The 15,509-nt window shown below is 37.5% G+C and overlaps 1 protein-coding gene across 1 annotated transcript in view; it reads right to left on the minus strand.

Moving 5' to 3' along the window:
- Positions 1-15,509, minus strand: part of LOC306885430 (T-cell immunomodulatory protein-like) — a 137,805-nt gene that overhangs the window by 108,005 nt on the left and 14,291 nt on the right. The gene's annotated exons all lie outside the window — the stretch shown is intronic.

Consider the following 15,509-nt stretch of genomic DNA (forward strand, 5'->3'; position numbering starts at 1 on the left):
TGGAAACCAAGTTTTGTTTACAAGGCAGCAAGCTGCTACAACTGACACCTCCAAGGAAGATCTAGTTGCTGGATTCAGTTTGGAAAGTCTATAGCATCAAATCTTTGAAAAATATTCAAGAGTTTTGCTTGAGGCAATCCGACAAGATATTTGGTATGACCATGTAAGTATGACCATGAAATAATTGTTACTACTTACTACATTATATATTTGTGGACTTCGAGATTGAATTAAATCAAATTAAATTGAACAACCATTGGTTAATTTAGCTTAGCAGCAATGATAAAGCTGTCACGGGAGGGTAGGAAAGCTTTGGAAACCACAGGGAGCACCTTGGTCATTTGAAAGAAACGCTCGATTAGCAGTCAAACATGCGTGGTGTGTTTACATGCCTCCATCGTTGCGGCCAATCTGCACAGAATCAGCAGAATCAACCGTCCTTTCAGACACAAACGTCCAAATTAATTGTCTAATCAGAAGCACTGGAGAACATAACAGGGAGTGACAGAGAGTAATGTGACTCTCATACAATTAATCAAATTAATTTGATTATACATGTTGCAGTAATGTACTAAAATATGCCTTGATTAGCGCCCTGATTCATTTCATGCTCTCATTTCCTTCTCTAACAGCATACAGGCCTCTCTGTTGCTATGCGATCTCACTTTCCCAGCATGCTGTGGGAGCTTGTATGGCATCTTGTGCATATTATTTGTTGTTTTTCATTTTACATCACCCAGTTGGCACAGTACCTCCATTAAGGCATGAATATTTGAAAGAGTTGTCAATTAAATAATTGAGGTGCACCTTTAGATTATGTGTCATGAAGGAAGGATAGTGAGAATATAGCTGCCTACAAAAGCTGAAAAATGCTGGCTCTGCAGTCAGCATACAGATGTGGGATGGGAACAAGACACATCCAAGTCCTATGATTGTGTCACATCCTGTCTACTAAGATACGTTCATCTGTTGAAGGCGACACAGATGTATTCTTCACTGCCTAATATCCCATCCTGTGTGTTTGATTCTGTGACAGTTGAGGCAAAATATAAAAAGGCGTCTTAAAGTTGGAATCTGACTAGTGGTCAGTTTGTGTGTAGATGCATGTTTTTTGAATGACTTTTTCAACTAGGGGTGCTCTGATCGATGTCTAGCTATTGCTATCGGCCGATAATCCCATTGACTGCCAAGCAACACTGTCAAGGACCAGAAAAGATTGTCAGAATAGTCCATCTGTCATCACTGGTTCAACCGTAACGTTATGAAGCTACGAGAATACCTTGACCGTGTTAATTGCATTGCAGTCAATGGGACAGTCACAAGCCTCCTGGTTTTCATCCAAAATATCTAATTGTGTTCCGAAGACCAAAGAAGCTTTTACGGGTTTGGAACGACATGGTTCCATGGTGAGTATTGATGACAAAATTTTAATTTTAGGGTGGAGTAACCCTTTAAGACTGTCTCACATACAGCTCACGAATACAGGATAGTGCTGTATGTAAGCTATTGTGCAAGAATTGCCCATTGTAAAAACAAAAATGCCCCCCACCCCTCAAATAAAAATATAAATAAATCCCCCCCAGAGAGAAATTCCCCCCATTTTCAAAAATGAAACTGAATGAAGGTCCTGAACGAATGTCTGTAAAAATCCTGATTTGAGCATCACTATATGTCAAAAAGAAGGCTTCCAAAAAAATAAAAAATAATTCAGTATCGGTGATCGTATCACAGATAGTGCTTTCTGTGTTCAGTGATTGGCTCCAATCACGGAGCACCCTTACTTTGAACTTTTGATTTCATTTGCACCCAAAAAATTACTAAACAAATTTTCACATGGTTATCACCAAACTTCTATTTTGTTTTAGATCATTAGACCATTATATTACCTCATGCCAGTCCGAAATCAGTTTTGAGAGGTACCTTCTGTGCAGCTTCTCCAGAGTATCTCCACAAGATCTGATGACAACACAGCCGTTTCATGATTGGCCCATTTCACCATTAACATCAGTCGAGATTCATGATTACTTTGACATCTTCAGTTACGCAGCTTCTGATAATGCTCACAAACATGTGCTTTTATAAAGCACAAAAATGTATTTATTGGAAGCTTAAATGTTATATTGTGTCGTGTTCATCAAAATAAAAATTCAAAAACAATATTGACCCCTTTGTTTTTTAGTAGTATTGGCTTATACTAAATTTTATTCTTGTATGCACTGTATTAAGCAGTACACACATTACTAAATGGAAAGTGCTTCTGTTGCTTAATGAAAAAATCCACTTCATCTGAGATAAAGTACACAAACACTGCACGAGTGTCACTAATGGAAGCAGAAAGTGTCCCATCTTGGTGCACCATTTTTCCATCTCCTCCCCTGACTGCAAGAAGCAAATCTCACTGTTCGGTGACATCCAGCTGCAGCCGAAATGGAACGCAGTGAACCATTATAAACCATAGACTGATTTTCAGAGGACCATTGAAAGAAAACATTTAAACAAAAATTACATGAAACTGAAGTCAAAGAGCATTTAATAACTCAAAGCTGATTAAAGAAATCTATGCAATAAATATAAAAATCTATGCAAAAACAAGCTGGTTGACCACCAATGAAAAAGAGCCACTTCTGAGCACGAACCATGACTGCCACAAAAATCACTTTGCATAGAGAAACTGTGTTATTGTTCAGGCTATATAATGCTTGACTTACAAGCTACAAAACAATGTGGTGCTAAAAATCACTGTGCCTCTATTTTCCGGCACACACAAAGCCAGTGTTGTGTCGCTGGAAGGAAAATGAGACAGATCTCATTTATCTTCCACCATCAGACGTGGAACAGCACGGCAAGTGGAGTAACGACAAGAGCATCCCTAAAATTGATTACATAAGATTTCAAACGTTCATAAAACATACAAAAAAAGAAAAAAGGCAGTACAACAATTACAAGAGGACCTGCTGTTTTTAACACATATAAACTAGCTAACGTGCATCGCCAATCTGAGATACCGTGAGTCACAGCAGGGCTTGTGCAGTTGGAGGGGGGATTTTTTTTGGAGGAAGAACAGTATTCCATTATATCTAATTACAGCATTTAAACGAGTACACAGTATGAAGCACAGCAGTGTCCTGCTCTCTTTCAGCAGAGAAATGTTAAAGAATCCCTCTGCTTTCTAAATGCCTTTCCTGAGGCATTATGGGTAACAGCACAAATGCATGCAGAGACGGGCTCTCCGGGAAGAAGAGACAGGCGAGGAGAGATGCAAGAGCATCTGTCTCCAAAACTCCTTCAACTGCTGCTGCCCTCTTTTCCACCACCCTCTTATTCAGAGCAAAGGGAAGGAAGAAGAGACAGCAAAGCGAATGTGTTCAGCGGCAGACGTGTGACAACAAGAGGAGAGTGACTCCTCTGAGACAGTGTTCGTACAACATTATATTGTTTTGTAAGTTATGAAACTGATAAGCACACCAAAATAAAAACAAATCCAGCACCACAACATGCAGAAGACTTTCACAGGAGTAAGGTCACAAACAACTGTCTTTCTTCTTTTATTAGGACAGATGTACTCAAGCAGATATCTACCATGATACTGTATGCAGGCTTTTGAAGACGGACTTTAATAACACTCTACATTAGCATTTCTTACTTCCAGAAGAATTATTCTGAGACATGACTCATTGTACAGGAGAACCTTTTTTAGGATGGTTTCTTGCAAAAAGTTAAAATAAGTAAAAAAAAAAAATAAATTAATATAGTAAATACTATTATGATAAATGTTATCGATTTATTCTAAGTAAAATACAACAATCACATACATTTTTGAAAATGTTTTTAAGAAGCTTTTTATGCTGTTATGCTCACCAAGCTGTATTTATTATATGTATGTATTATATTATCTAAAATACACAAAACAGTAACCTTGTGAAATATTACAATTTTTAAAAATAATAATTTTAATACTATATACAATGTAATTTATTCCTCTTATGCCAAAGCTGAACTTCAGGGTCACATGATACTTCATGAAATCATTCTAATACTGATTTGGTGCTCAAGAAACATTTCTTATTATGTTGTATGTATGTATATATATATATATGTGTATATATATATATATATATATATATATATATATATATATATATATATATATATATATATATATATATATATATATATATATATGTGTATATATATATATATATATATATATATATATATATATATATATATATATATATATATATATATATATATATATATATGTTATAATGTTGAAAACTGTTGTGCTGCTTAATACTTTTGAAGAAACTGTGACGCATAGTTTTTAAAAAGGTTATAAGAAAAACAGCAAGTATTTCAAATTGTTTTTTTAAACAAAGTAAAAGTCTTCACTATCACAATTTTGTCAGAATCATCGGATGTCCATTTTCCATTTAGTTGATATAATTATTTAGGGTCTTAATGAAAATTCTGTAACATACTTTGGTTTTAATTTCTCAATGGTAGTGTAAAAAACACCATTTTTACCCTGTCAAAATCAGCTCTGTTTTAGTCCATGTTGATTGAAATGCTAATGAGCTCTGCTCACCCTGCCACTCTCTTCCGTGGAGTGACGAGCCGTTCTCATGAGACTGAAAACCAGGTGCGGCTCGTCTATGGGCAAAATATTCATCCAAAACGTAGACTTCTATATGAACTGAATCAATAATAAATTGTAAATGTGTTCAGCACTCTGCAACAAATATTTTTTGGATTTTCTATACTATTTTAAGTCTTAAAGTAAGTAGTATATATTAAAATCCCGCGCATGGCTTTAGCAGGCATGTATACATGATACTAAGCGGGGCAGACGGTGCTTGAGACCTCCCGAGCTCAACAGCGCCCCACGATTTTCCAACGTAAATCCGTGGTGAAAAGGGGAACTGCACCGCACTCTAAGAGCCATTGGGGCAGATTTGAGACTGTCCTGCTTATTTTCACATTAATATTACCTTACGTGAACCTCGCGACGATATCAATCTGCTTCAGCTATGTGTCTGCATCAGGTCAGTAACTAGTTGGCATGTCTGTTTTTTTTTTCCTATGTGGAATAGTGGATCAAATTAACAAAGTAGGCTATACGTTACATCCTTTAGTTTAAATGTGCTCACATGAATAGCCTTTATATGGTTCTGTTGCATTTGTTTCGTTTATTCTGACAATAGACATATGATCTTCTTTCCTCACCCGAAATGCTACACAACTTGTAACATTCTAAATCAACATTTGGAGGTGATAAATACTATATTAAGGCAATTATTATACAGCAATTGATGAGTGTAACATTACTTCAAGCCTGTCAATCAACATAAGCACACCACCCACAGGATAACGCAAGGCCATCTTCTGTAGATGAAGCTGGATCACAAATGAATCACGCGAGCATTGGCACATTTAGGCAGATCGGGATCGGTGAAAGTAACGTTAATCCTCTGTGGCTTCAGCGGCTCAGATGTCAGGAGTAAATGACGACTGCCATATTCATTATTACATCAAACAAAACACTTCAAATCGCTTAATCAGAGACATTCTTGTCTTCCCCTGCACTGGAGTCGACTCAATAGCGGACAGCTCTCAGCTCACTCAGGGCGGGTCTAACGCAAGACGGCCTTGTCAATCAACTATTGTGGGAGTGGCCTGTGCAGAACTATGTCATTCTGACAGGAATCTCAGAACAGCCTGATTTAAGAAAGGGGATTTAAAAAAAACAAAACAAAAAAACACCGGGTGGATTTTTAGCATTATAGGGTGGATGTGTACACACACTTCCAACACACATTTATGTTCAAACAACATGTAAAGTGAATTTTGCATCCGATGACAGTAAATGACAGTAAAAAAAAATCTTACTGACTTTAAATGAGAGGTGTATTTTATTCACATTTTCAAATGTACATTTAACCAGAACATTTTACAGTACATTTACAGTTTGTTACTGTACTTTACTTAAGTGGATTAAATAATCTACTATAGTAGTTGGTTGGCTGAGAGGACTCTGCTTTCTTCTGACCAATTAAAAAAAAATCAAATCAAATCACCATTTTAAGGCATTCCAGATGAACTACATAGACTAATTATTAAGATGTGTATTGCATATTGCTAAAAGGCTGGAAAACACAGCTATATGAGCCAGCAGGCCTGTCATGATTATTTAAGATAACCAATGTGATTACTGCGCACATTCATTTCTAAATCATATACTGCAGTCTAAGTCAATTTTAAGCTAATACAGAAACGCCACTAAACACATTTCGTGTCTTTTGCCAGTGCATTATGCAAGCTTATACAGTATCATAAAAATAATACACATTTATTCATATTTAGAACATTAAATTCACTTTATTCATAGCAATAGAGAAAATTCTCCATATTTTTAATGTTTTGTGCTCACTGTGAATAAATTACTTTTGCACTTGAGGTGGCTGGATTTCTTTATAATAAAAAGCTCTGCATCATCATAATCTGTCAGAAAATCTGATTTAAAGAGAAATGGCTTTTCCTACAACATTCTCCACAACAAAATTCAGTCACTTTATTTTAAGGTCTAATTCTCGCTACTAACAAACCATTAAATTATGACATTTGCTTCAATAAACTCCTAATTTGCTGCTTATTATTAGTTAATATAGCAATTGTTAAAGGGTTAGTTCACCCAAAAATGGAAATTCTGTCATTAATTTATTAATCATTCCAAACCCGTAAGACCTTAGTTCATCTTCGGAACACAAATTAAGATAATTCGGATGGAATCTGAGAGCTCTCTGACCCTCTGTAAACAGCGACGCAACTGTAATGTTCCCAGGTCCAGAAACATAGCAAAGACATCGGTAAAATAGTCCATTTGACATCAGTGGTTCAACTGTAATTTTATGAAGCTATGAGAATTTTTGTGCCTAAAGAAAACAAAAATAACAATTTAAGAATTCTTCTCCCCCGAGTTACCTCTTCCGCCATTTTGAAACGTACTGAAGAACATAAATGGCGTAATCAGCGCTGTTTACGTTCGGGGGGAAAGTGCGTGCATTAATGTAATCGCCGTACTCTCCAAAATGGCGGAAGTCAGTTACTGAATAAAGTAGTTATTTTTGTTTTCTTTGTGCTTCTCGTAGCTTCGCAAAATTGAAGTTGAGCCACTGATGTCAAATGGACTATTTTACCAATGTCCTTACTATGTTTCTGGACCTGGGAACATTACAGTTGCGTCGCTGTCTACAGAGGGTCAGAGAGCTCTCAGATTCCATCAAAATCATCTTAATTTACGTTCCGAAGATGAACGAAGGTCTTTCGGGTTTGGAACGACATGAGGGTGAATAATTAATGACAGAATTTTCATTTTTGGGTGAACTAGCCCTTTAAGTTTAGGTATTGGGTAGGATTATGGTCATGCAGAATATGTGCTTTATAAGTACTAATAAACAGCCAATGTTTATAATAGGCATGCTAATAAGCAACTAGTTAATAATAGTTAGAATTGGTCCCTGTACTTAAAATGTTACCCAATATCCCTTTACTTTCTTTTCCTACAACTAAATTTCATTCCTGTGTCAGCAGAAGGAGCCACCTCTTCACATCTCCACACTTTCAAACACAGACCTCTCACTCTCACACATACACAAACTCATCTTTTAAAAGACATCCTCACCCTTCCACATAATCATGCTTTCTTTCCCACTAAGATTGTTCCATTACCGTAGATGGTTCCTAGTCGGAGGACAAATGCTATAGCTTGAAGATAACATGTAACATCCTCCAACAGCATGATTCTCTAGCAGAGAGTGAAACACAAAGTAATGGACTTCCACTGTTGTCTTACTGCTATTCTCAGTTGTCATCTATTACACACCCAGAATGCTGCTTGGTAGGTGTTCTTTTTGTCAAATTTAATTGATTCTAGAAAGCCTAAGCACCCATTTTTCCCTTTCCTGGTTTTTTTACATGACTGAAAATTTTTAGTGTAAATTGTGACTTCTATCTTCTACCACATTTGCATACACTTTTCACATTCGGGTAATACTTGGATTTCCTGTCAAACTCAGTACTGATGAGAGGAAGTCATGATGGATTTAGTCACAGAGTGCATCGACCCATCTGTCTGTCAAACATGCAGGGCTATGATGTGGGTGCAATATTTCAGCATCACCCGAGACCTGAATCCCAAATTCCACTCTATTTCACAGATACGATGTGGCGGTTTCCATGCCAACGGAGATATAAGCATATCCAGCACCTTATACCCCAAAACTAACATATAGCTCAGCAGCAGGGCTGTGATGATGTGGTGTTTGTGTGCATGAGTTATAATACAGCTTGCTCTCTGCCTGCCAACCAATCAGACTTAAGCTAAAGCATCCCAAACTTAGGGGAGATTCCTAAACTTGGCACTTAATCAGGTTACGGGCCACTTGTAATTCAGATTTGCTTTTTTAACAAATAAAAAAGAAAAGAAAAAAGAAAACAAAATATGTTTTTGGTTCAGGATCATGCAAACATTCAGTTAAAGTGCTTTAGTGTGTATTTCCCCCTCCCTCACATACCCACACGAGTCATATACTTCTTTGATAGCTAGAGCTGCTGACAGTTACCCTGAGATATAGTGAGAGATCTCTTTACACTGTGAAGCACTGTAACACACACACACACACCTTTTCTTCACATCGTTTTGTAGAGTGAAAGGACAGCATGTTATTTTTGGAACAGCATACTACTATTACTATTGCTGCACTATGTAGTATACATTCTGCTGTTCCAATGCAGATTGTCTGTAAATACAGTGTTTGTAGTGGAGCACACCCAGAATACATTTGCCAAAATGTGCAGTTTGATTTTTTTTTTAAATAATTATATTTTCAAAGCTTCCTTAGAATCAACATAAATCTGTTCATTGTGCAAACGACAAACTTTAATCAGTTAAAAAGTATATGAACATGGTTTAAATACGGTTAACTGTGAAACAAGCAAGATTTAATTAGATATGCATGAGAATGATTTACATACAATCAACAGGATTTACAAATCATGCTTAATGTGTACCAACACAATTTGCACATTAGTATTATTGAATGTAATTTTTGTTTAATTTATGCCACACAAAACCTGGATAACATTAGTTTATTAGGTATTTCAAAACCATCCAAATGGATGGGAAATTTATATACAATTACAATATGTAAATCCTAAATATTAGGCTACAATGTTTTTGAGTGTACGGTTTCACTTTTTTCACTATTTGAAACATAGTACATACTCATTAAGTATTTCAAATATAGTATGCTATTCATACATATCCAGTATGTTTGCATAGCCCATGTTCAAAATGGAGACCAGAAGCGTGTTTTTGTTAAACAAAAGCACATCAGCTCTAAATGATAAAGGAGGGGAGGCAAAGGTACTGATTGGTAGTTAATTACGATGCATTCACAACTTCTGAGCTCTCATTAGTTCCAAACAATGCTGACATGCTGCACACCAAGTGATCTCCATTATCATCGGCTTGCCTGCCGCAAACTTCCTCCGCCTCTGAGGCACCATGCCGTCAGAGCTAGCGAAACCATTGCTTTCTCTCTTCATGTCTTGGCGCCCATACATGTGAAGGCAAAAGATGTAAGAATGAGACATTCTGGGCTGGAAGTGTTCATTTCTGAAAGCTACAGAATGTTTTCACACCACAATGATCCCTTTCATTGCAAAAGATCAAGGAAAAATGTGATGCCTCATGATGTGACCCCTATAAATTTAGCTACAGCTGCAACATCAAACATTCAACAAAACAAAACAAAACATGCTACCAGTGCTAGCACCAAGCTAACAAAACCTTCAGCCTGCCCTCTGTCTGAAGGCATTCAAGGGCACATCTCATATGCGATTTGTCTGGTGCCGCAGGGCTGTTTCTAGATCTTTCGCCTGAGGTTCAAAAGGTGGAATGCTGCTTATTTGTACAGCTGTTACTTTGCCAACCAGCCATGACTCCATCTCTAATGCCCTTGAGGGAGTCAATGAGCTAAGCTAGGCTGTCCTAAAGGGATGAAATGCTGTAGATGAGATCAGACAATGACAACTTGAGCTTGACAGGTGAATGAGACTTTAATAAAGAGGTTAACGACAGAATGGAGTGTTGTGAGAGTGGCAAGACTCTAAAGAGACCTGGAAGAACAAAGTGAAAAGAACATGAGATGTTGATTTTCATCTCAACGGAGAAGTTCTCAGAGGTTCTGCTGTCTTTAACTTCCCTTCTCCAGTTGAGCTGTGGACGGCCTTTGACATTATCAGGAAAAAATCATGTCACTCATCCCTGAAACAGATACCCTGACCAAATGACATTCAGATGGCAGACGTGAAGTGCTTTTGACTCTGCAAATGTCACATTGAGCCTGGACTCAGGCCTGACAGAGGCCGTTCAACAAATCTGTAATTACATTCCTGTGAAGACTTCATCTTGAATTCTGAAGTCATGCTGACAAAGTCGCTCCATCTTTCTGGTGGAAAGCCACAGGCTATATCCTATGAGATTAGCACAGCGTGGTCCACTATGATCAGTGAGGTGCACTATTCACTTCAAACAAGCCTGTGAGGCGGAAACAGACGAATAAAAAGATACCGAGCATGAGAGAAAGCTACCTCTTTTTCAAGGTCAGTCCTTCACCAGTCTCTGCAAGACGCCACAATCACGAGCACAGCCTCTTGCTACCTTTCAAAAAACTTAGTCCAGAAAACATGGGATATTTCATGCATTCTGATTCTGAATCCATCCTGATGTTTAATTTTCCGACTCGAGATGCACTTCAGAAGACAAACTCTGTATAGAAAATATATAATGAAACTGAGTTGCTGAAAGGATAACAGAGATTCAAAAGGTTTTTCATGTAACCATCCAGTTTCAGCTTGTTAACAGACTCATGTGTGTCACCTACATTTTGTAGATCTACGGCAGTTCCCAGGATGAGGATTTCGTTACAGTCTGTTGAGAGAATTGAACTATGCTAAATGAATATTGAATGAAAGTAATCTCAGAGGAAACAAAACTTGATCAAACTGACAGAGAGGGAATGTATAGAGGAAAAAGTTTTGGTGGGTCTGGGGGCTGAAGCAGGGCATTAAATACAGAGCAATGGCAAAACTGGAGTCTATAATGCTGCATAAACCAATATCTAAGCCAACAAATCCGCTGCGTTTCTCTAACCCCGTTTTTTTTTTTCCCCAAAAGCACTTCATTCATGAGCATGACGGCACTGGCATAAAATGGAGAGATGCTATTCTGAGGGGATATAATCTTGTAAAACCATTACGAGAACAACATAGGTGGAGTGGAGAAGATTATGCCAATCCCACATATTCCTTATTCCATTTCGCTAATATTATGCTGGCAGACAGAGCATTGGGAAAAGCAGCCCAACTTATTTCACTAACAAGCTTATGCCCAGGCCACTCACAGCATTTTTTATGTGTCTGCATGCTTTTTGTTGGAATACAAAATAATATGTCTTTCCAGTCCCATGATGTGCAAATTTGTGGGATGCAGAGAAAATATGTTTACAAATGTCACATTTTAATATTTCATAAATCTAACTGGTGCAGGTCAACCTTCACAGGTCAATGATCCGTGTTTTAGAATGGAGATGAAGATCAACAGCGAAAATGGTTTCAAGACTATAACCCACTTAAAACTGGTTATGCATCTGAAGAATATTTTTAGCCAGACTTTACACCTTCTTTCCAATGTGACTTACAAATCCATTTACATATTACATAAGAGGTTGTGTTATCTGAAATGTATCTGCCATTTATCAAATTTTAAAAACATTCATGTGTTTTCTATTTGATAAATGAATTAGATATTGTTGATTAAATTGGGGGAATAAATTGAATGAGCACCGTTTCTGTTGTCTTGTTCACACTGCAAGAGCAAAATAGTCAAATTGACGTACTTGATTAATTGCAGCAGCATAACCTCATTGCACTGCATATAGCTGAGTGAGGATAACGAAAATGCATTTGCATTTACATCTTCATTATATCTGGTCAAAATCTGTCTCAGACCACCTCCAAATACATTATCAGTGATCTGATCACAATGTGTCTTCAGCCCTATTCAGACAGTAATTGTTTCTCATGGGACGCCAGTAAAAATAAATTTGCATGGTTTCTCAGTGATAAAATTGAAAGGTTCAGATGATGATTTATTCATGGAGGAGGAGGGAGATTGTAAACCTACGAACCCGGAAATGCAGTTCTCACGTCACAGAGCAGGCGCATGCTTAATATTTAAATATATTCAGCCCTCTACGGACACCTCGGCAATTGAATCGCCATTGGCTAGTCAATTTTTTTGTTTACTCGCCAGACTGATAATACTAGGCCTATTATATATATAAATATAATTTAACAACAGGAAAATTGCTATGATGGATGTCATTTCAAAAATGTGGAAAACAGCAGAAATTTCATGTAACCTCTTATTTATACGATAAGGTAAACATTTGGCTCAGCTTGATCAAATAGTAAAAGGATTACTAGTCCAAACGTCTATAATACATATTTTAAAACTGTATTGCATACCTGTTGCCATAATAAAGGTCCATTATTGTTTAGGTAAACTCAGAGACTAGATTAGGAAAAATCAATAAAACATCAGTTGTGATCTGACTAAAAATTAGGGATGTGCGGGTCTAGTCGACTAGTCGACTAAACGGTACAGCTCATACTAGTCGACTCTGAAAACAATAGTCGATTACACGAGAGAAAAAAAAAAAAAACATGATGATTTTAATCATTCAAATTACCATCATTTTAACGTTACATCTAAAACATTTTAAATAAATTAAAATAAAACTTTTGAAAAAGAATACATATCAAAATATTTAAATATATAAATATTTTTAAAAGCGTATCTGGGCAGAAACTACATCTTTACCTCAGACCTCTCATGCGTTTTCTTCATGTCAATTGCGGCGAGCTCAAAATGACCACGCGAAAGACCAGCAAGGTGTGGGATTTTTTTTAATTAGAAGGAGATGGAAAAGTTGTGTAAACTATGTAATGTCAAATTGGCTTACAATAACTCTACTGGAGCGATGTGTAATCTTATTCAATACAGGCACACATGCGTTAGCTTGGAGGCTAGCCAAAGCCAACAATGTCAATCTTTCATACGTATGTATGTATTATGAAATCTCTCTGTCTCCATGCTCTGCAGTGTCTGAAAATAAACGTACATGTCTAGTCTGTGACAACGCACCAGCATTAAGCAAGTAATCATAATAGTTTAAAAAACAAGCACCCTCAGCACAAACAAAATGCCAAAATAAGCATGTGGGTAGATAGAACTGGCCCTGGGGTGGCAGAGAGAAAGAGAAAAGCAAAGACACAGAGAGTGGGAGAAAGAGAATCGGAGCCAACTCAGGCAGGTTACAGAGTCTTCTGGGACACTGATCCATTTAAACAGACTCTTCCATGAGCTACAGCCACTAATTGAGTGAAGGACAAATAAAGTCACGGCCCTTTTTAAAAATGCTTGATTAATACACACTGAACTTAATTAGGTCTGGTGGCTCAATCTTATCTGTTATTGTTAAGCATGCCTACTGTTTCCCCAAAGGACCAGATTAACATTGGACATCAACTGTGTGGGACAACTTCAGCGACAAATCTGCTCCCTCGATTTTTATTTATCATGTAAATGTTACAATTTAGCTCTTTGATATACTGCCAACTGTCTGGAAGGCACCGTATATCAGCTCTGTTCCTCAGAGCATGTTTACTGCTTATAAAAACGGGAAGCAGCGAGAAGACATACATATTGAAAAATAATGAGATCTCTACCCACATTGTTTCAGGCTATTTGTCAGTAAAGCTGTGCCAGGTCTGTACAAGGAGAAACACCCAGTCATTGTGTTATCCAACCGCTATGTTCTGCAGATCTAGCAGATGTCTCTAGGGCGCCATACAATGAGACTGACACCGAATCTTGATAGGTCCAAATTTATCCCTGTTAGAGAGTGGCATCTTCTGTAAACAGGTAAGTGCATCTTCTTCTGCAAAATCTGGCTGCTTTATTGGATTGTTGTGTTTTTTTGCAAACCACAAATGAAAAGGCATTAAAGTCCCATAGGAAAAACAATAAACGCACCGTGAGGGACGGCACGCAATCACGGGCATTTGGCCTAATGTAACCTAAATGTGCAAGTGTGAATCTAGAAGACTGCCGCAGATAATGATTTGATGAACTTCCCACTTCAGCAGTCCCCTAATGTGGAAAATCTGTTTCCTTTACATTGCACAACAATTAACTCGCCACTCATATTCAGTTTGGAGTTTGGAGCATTGCAAAACAAGGTTGCCTAGCAACCAGTCAGAAAGCAGAATTGGTGTCTTTTGTGCATATTTGCACATAATGACATTTATAATTATTTGGCAATTACTTCCTATTTTTAACGAGGCCGCACATTCTGAATCTGCGGGTTATCAAGCACATTATGAAGATGTGAAAATGTGATGCAGATGCCAGTGGCATCTCCATGTTGATTGAGTGATACATCAAAATCAAGGAGAAGAAAAAAGTAATGAAAATTTGCCACAGGGACTTACTAAATGTGTGGGGCTTCTCCATGCTCATTTTGTTGCTATTTTCTTCACCGCTCCTTTGGCTATGCATTAGCCTTACCTGAGCCATCAGAGCTGCTCATGCACAGCAGCATTAGTCTATTAGAGACACATTTAACCAGACTTAATCATTCACCTTTGTCTCAAGTAATTGCTGGTTGTTCATCTTAATAAACCACTAAGGCCAGATATCAGATGCAGAGCCTGTAGATCTATAAACGTGAGGGAGATTTTGCATTCAGGCACAGGGTGAAGACTGGACATTCCACTTTTTAAAGCTTAAACGGAGCATTGACACTTAAGTGGATGCAATTTCATGTCTTAGCTAATGCAGCCATTTGGTGGGTGTTGCGATTTCACAAGTGCGACTGGAATCTGAGCTGTGATCCGGAGGTGACCCTCACCTGTTCATTCACAGAAAGGACATGTACGGAAACAATTCATGTCTTGACTGAGAAGGTCACAGAAGCAATATAAAGTGAGCAGCGAAAGGCCAGGGAGCCGGTATAGACATTCAGTCAATATGATTTCAAAAGAGGTTCTTCAACTAAGTGCTCATGTTCTCAGGTACACATTACTCAAAGTAATTAGTAATTACTGAACATAAAATAGTTTAATGAATATTAATTAATGTTAATGTTAGATTAATGTAGTGCACAGTAGACCAGGACACATACAGGTAATTTCAAAACATTCCTGAGCAGGAATTAAGTCTGTACCACTCCCAGCATTTGACTGGCTGGCCGATTTCCTGCCCTAAATCTCATCTCAGTAGACCTCTAAAAAACAGGAGATATTTGAGAAGAACATCTGGATGTCTTTAAAGAACAGAACCTTCAATGTTCGTGACCGGTTTACCATAAATAAAGTCGAAC

Source organism: Barbus barbus, assembly GCF_936440315.1.
Source record: "Barbus barbus genome assembly, chromosome: 2".
Classification (NCBI taxonomy): domain Eukaryota; kingdom Metazoa; phylum Chordata; class Actinopteri; order Cypriniformes; family Cyprinidae; genus Barbus; species Barbus barbus.